We start from the raw sequence: 5,738 nt of genomic DNA on the forward strand, positions 1-5,738 counted from the left end.
CAGATGTGAGGCTATCTGGGGAAGCGCCTTCTAACAACCCCCAACCCTTCCGGGTTGGGGACATTGGTCTGGCTGGAGCCAGCTTCCACTTTCAATTTTCTTGGGGAAGCCAAGGGCTGACTAGAGGCAGAAAGCTGTCGTCCTGAACTCCTGGCAGTAGCCGGTTGAGACCATGGCGCAGCCAGAAGTCTCTATTCAACAGTCGCCCATGCGTGCGCCCTACCTTTCCTTCTGACCCGTACCTCCTGGGTCCCGACCACGACTTTCTTCAAAGTGTAGCCTCAAAATTCTTCTTAACTCTGAATCTATTTCCTCTGATCCCGGCCTCCTGGGTACTAATGGTTCAGACTTTCATTTCCTCTAGCAAGTTGTATCTCCAAAGGGATCTAACGAAGCTCTATGCTGTGTCCTTAGGCATCTAGGCTATATAATCCAGGGAGTCTTATCCCTGGAGTCCCTCGCGATTTAGGTATACAGCTCTCGACATGCGCAAGTTATGTGGGACCTGTTCCCCACCACCCTTGCCAGGGCCCCAAGTTTGTAATGGCTAAGAGAGAGATGGAGAGAGACAGAGAGACGGAGAGAGAGAGAGATGGAGAGAGAGAGATGGAGAGATAGGGAGAGAGAGAGAGATGGGGAGAGAGAGAAAGATGGGGAGAGAGAGATGGAGAGAGAGACAAAGACGGAGTCAAAGAGAAAGAAAAAAAAGATAGAAATAGTAAAGAAAGTGTGCCCTATTCCTTTAAAAGCCAGGGTAAATTTAAAACCTGTAATTGATAATTGAAGGTCTTCTCCATGACCCTGTAACACTCCAATACCACTTTGTTGTCAGTGTAAATAAGGGCATAGCCCGAAAGCACTGAGGCCACTGACAACTCGTAGCTTTCCTATCAAAAATCCTTAACCCAGTAACCCGCAGATGGGCCAAATTCATTCAGTCGGTAGTGGCAACTGCTTTGCTAAAAGTAGAAAAGTAACTTTTAGAGGAAAACTCGTTGTGAGTACACCTCGCCAGTTCAGAATTATTCTAAGTCAAAAAAAAAAAAAAAAGCAAAAAGGTAGCTTACTAACTCAAAAATCTTAAAGTATAGGGCTATTATATTAGAAAAGGGTAATGTAACTCCAACCACTGATAATTCGCTTAACCCAGCAGATTTCCTAACAGGGGATTTAAATCTTAATTACCATACAAAGGTCCGACCAGACCTAGGAGGAACTCCCTTCAGGACCGGATGAGGAAAAACCCAGGTGATCGAGGAAAAAACCACAATGGGTGTTCAGTAATTGATACGGAGACCCTTGTGGAAGCAGAGTTAGAAAAATTGCCTAATAACTGATCTCCTCAAATGTGCGAGCTGTTTGCACTCAGCCAAGCCTTAAAGTACTTACAGAATCAAAAGACTATCTCAATCCTGACTCCAAAGGTTCGCCACACCCTCTCTGGAATGAATTTGCATAAGAACTATTGTTAATGGGAATGCATCTTGATGGGGCAGCTGGGTTGTTATGAAATACTCAGGAACCCAGCCCAGCTCTAGGACTCACCCCTGAGTGCAAAGGCAATGTTGGGCACGCCAGTGGTAAAGGACCACTAGAATCCAGCAGTCCAGACCCCTTTCTTTGTGGTCAAGAGAGGCGGGAAAACAGGTGCAGGACTGCTATATCGGTAAGCGCAACTAATCCGATAAGCAGAGATCCATGGGTGGTTATGCACCCTGGAAAAGAATAAGCATTAGGCCCTTAGAGGACGCTCTAGGACTAATGCTCATCAGAAAATGACTAGGGGTGCCGGCATCCCTATGTTCTTTTTTCAGATGGGAAACATTCCTGCCACCCCAAGGAAAAAACGCCCCTAAGATGTATTCTGCAGATTTAGGACTAATTTGACCCTCAGACGCTAAGAAAGAAATGACTTATGTTCTTCTGCAGTACCACCTGGCCACGATATCCTCTTCAAGGGGAGAAACCTGGCCTCCTGAGGGAAGTATAAATTATAACACCATCTTACAGCTAGACCTCTTCTGTAGAAAGGAGGGCAAATGGAGTGAAGTGCTGTATGTGCAAACTTTCTTTTCATTAATAGACAACTCTCAATTATGTAAAAAGTGTGGTTTATGCCCTACAGGGAGCCCTCAGAGTCTACCTCCCTATCCCAGCATCCCCCCGACTCCTTCCCCAACTAATAAGGACCCCCCTTTTACCCAAATGGTCCAAAGGAGATAGACAAAGGGATAAACAATGAACCAAACAGTGCCAATATTCCCTGATTATGCCCCCTCCAAGCAGTGGGAGGAGGAGAATTCGGCCCAGCCAGAGTGCACGTACCTTTTTCTCTCTCAGACTTAATGCAAATTAAAATAGACCTACGCAAATTCTCAGATAACCCTGATGGCTATATTGATGTTTTACAAGGGTTAGGACAATCCTTTGATCTGACATGGAGAGATATAATGTTACTGCTAAATCAGACACTAAGCCCAAATGAGAGAAGTGCCACCATAACTGCAGCCCGCAAGTTTGGCGATCTCTGGTATCTCAGTCAGGTCAAGGATAGGATGACAACAGAGGAAAGAGAACGATTCCCCATAGGCCAGCAGGCAGTTCCCAGCAGAGACCCTCACTGGGACACAGAATCAGAACATGGAGATTGGTGCCGCAGACATTTGCTAACTTGCGTGCTAGAAGGACTAAGGAAAACTAGGAAGACTGTGAATTATTCAGTGATGTCCACTATAACACAGGGAAAGGAAGAAAATCCTACTGCCTTTCTGGAGAGACTAAGGGAGGCGTTGAGGAAGCATACCTCCCTGTCACCTGACACTATCGATGGCCAACTAATCTTAAAGGATAAGTTTATCACTCAACCAGCTGCAGACATCAGAAAAAAACTTCAAAAGTCCGCCTTAGGCCCAGAGCAAAACTTAGAAACCCTATTGAACTTGGCAACCTCAATTTTTTATAATAGAGATCAGGAGGAGCAGGCGGAACGGGACAAACAGGATTAAAAAAAAAAAAGGCCACTGCTTTAGTCATGGCCTTCAGGCAAGCAGACTTTGGAGGCTCTGGAAAAGGGAAAAGCTGGGCAAATCAAATGCCTAATAGGGCTTGCTTCCAGTGCGGTCTACAGGGACACTTTAAAAAAAGATTGTCCAAGTAGAAGTAAGCTGCCCCCCTCGTCCATGCCCCTTATGTCAAAGGAATCACTGGAAGGCCCACTGCCCCGGGGGATGAAGGTCCTCTGAGTCAGAAGCCACTAACCAGATGATCCAGCAGCAGACTGAGGGTGCCCGGGGCAAGTGCCAGCCCATGCCATCACCCTCACAGAGCCCCAGATATGCTTGAACATTGAGGGCCAGGAGGTTAACTGTCTCCTGGACACTGGCGCGGCCTTCTCAGTCTTACTCTCCTGTCCCAGACAACTGTCCTCCAGATCTGTCACTATCCTAGGTCAGCCAGTCACTAGATACTTCTCCCAGCCACTAAGCTGTGACTCAGGAGCTTTATTCTTTTCACATGCTTTTCTAATTATGCCTGAGAGCCCCACTCCCTTGTTAGGGAGAGACATTCTAGCAAAAGCAGTGGCCATATTATACACCTGAACATAGGAGAAGGCACGCCCATTTGTTGTCCCCTGCTTGAGGAAGGAATTAATCCTAAAGTCTAGGCAACAGAAGGACAATATAGATGAGCAAAGAATGCCTGTCCTGTTCAAGTTAAACTAAAGGATTCCGCCTCCTTTCCCTACCAAAGGCAGTACCTCTTAGACCCGAGGCCCAACAAGGACTCCAAAAGATTGTTAAGGACCTAAAAGACCAAGGCCTACTAAAACCATGCAATAGCCCCTGCAATACTCCAAACTTAGGAGTACAGAAGCCCAACAGACAGTGGAGGTTAGTGCAAGATCTCAGGATTATCAATGAGGCCATTGTTCCTCTATACCCAGCTGTACCTAGCCCTTGTGCTCTGCTTTCCCAAATACCAGAGGAAGCAGAGTGGTTTACAGTCCTGGACCTTAAGGATGCCTTTTTCTGCATCCCTGTACATCCTGACTCTCAATTCTTGTTTGCCTTTGAAGATACTTCAAACCCAATGTCTCAACTCACTTGGACTGTTTTACCCCAAGGGTTCAAGGATAGCCCCCATCTATTTGTCCAGGCATTAGCCCAAGACTTGAGCCAGTTCTCTTACCTGGACACTCTTATCCTTTGGTATGGGGATGATTTAATTTTAGCCACCCATTCAGAAACCTTGTGCCATCAAGCCACCCAAGCACTCTTAAATTTCTTTGCTACCTGTAGCTACAAGGTTTCCAAATGAAAGGCTCAGCTCTGCTCACAGCAGGTTAAATACTTAGGGCTAAAATTATCCAAAGGCACCAGGGCCCTCAGTGAGGAATGTATCCAGCCTATACTGGCTTATCCTCATCCCAAACCCTAAAGCAACTAAGAGGGTTCCTTGGCATAACAGGCTTCTGCCGAATATGAATTCCCAGGTAAAGCGAAATAGCCAGGCCATTATATACACTAATTAAGGAAACTCAGAAAGCCCATACCCATTTAGTAAGATGGACACCTGAAGCAGAAGCGGCTTTCCAGGCCCTAAAGAAGGCCGTAACCCAAGCCCCAGTGTTAAGCTTGCCAACGGGGTAAGACTTTCCTTTATATGTCACAGAAGAAACAGGAATAGCTCTAGGAGTCCTTACACAGGTCTGAGGGATGCGCTTGCAACCCGTGGCATACCTGAGTAAGGAAATTGATGGAGTGGTAAAGGGTTGGCCCCATTGTTTATGGGTAGTGGCAACAGTAGCAGTCTTAGTACCTGAAGCAGTTAAAATAATAGAGGAGATCTTACTGTATGGACATCTCATGTTGTGAAGAGCATACTCATTGCTACAGGAGACTTGTGGCTGTCAGACAACTGTTTACTTTAATATCAGGCTCTATTACTTGAAGGGCCAGTGCTGCGACTGTGCACTTGTGCAACTCTTAACTCAGCCACATTCCTTCCAGACAATAAAGAAAAGATAGAACATAACTGTCAACAAGTAATTGCTCAAACCAATGCTGCTCGAGGGGACCTTTTAGAGGTTCCCTTGACTGATCCCGACCTCAACTTGTATACTGATGGAAATTCCTTTGTAGAAAAAGGACTTCGAAAAGCGGGGTATGCAGTGGTCAGTGATAATGGAATACTTGAAAGTAATCCCCTCACTCCAGGAACTAGTGCTCAGCTGGCAGAACTAATAGCCCTCACTCGGGCACTAGAATTAGGAGAAGGGAAAAGGGTAAATATATATACAGACTCTAAGTATGCTTACCTAGTCCTCCATGCCAATGCAGCAATATGGAGAGAAAGATAATTCCTAACTTCTGAGGAAACACCTATCAAACATCAGGAAGCCATTAGGAGATTACCACTGGCTGTACAGAAACCTAAAGAGGTGACAGTCTTACACTGCTGGGGTCACCAGAAAGGAAAGGAAAGGGAAATAGAAAGGAACCACCAAGCGGATATTGAAGCCAAAAGAGCCGCAAGGCAGGACCCTCCATTAGAAATGCTTATAGAAGGACCCCTATATGAGGTAATCCCCTCCAGGAAACCAAGCCCCAGTACTCAGCAGGAGAAATAGAATGAGGAACCTCACAAAGACATAGTTTCTTCCCCTCAGGATGGCTAGCCATCGAAGAAGGAAAAATACTTATGCCTGCAGCTAACCAATAGAAATCACTTAAAACCCT

General features: G+C 45.9%; 1 pseudogene; it reads left to right on the forward strand.

The window, feature by feature from the left end:
• Positions 1 to 1,814: 1,814 nt before the first annotated feature.
• LOC129458235 (uncharacterized) lies at positions 1,815 to 3,005 on the forward strand (annotated as a pseudogene).
• Positions 3,006 to 5,738: the final 2,733 nt, after the last annotated feature.

This window comes from Symphalangus syndactylus, chromosome 19 (assembly GCF_028878055.3).
Source record: "Symphalangus syndactylus isolate Jambi chromosome 19, NHGRI_mSymSyn1-v2.1_pri, whole genome shotgun sequence".
NCBI lineage: Eukaryota > Metazoa > Chordata > Mammalia > Primates > Hylobatidae > Symphalangus > Symphalangus syndactylus.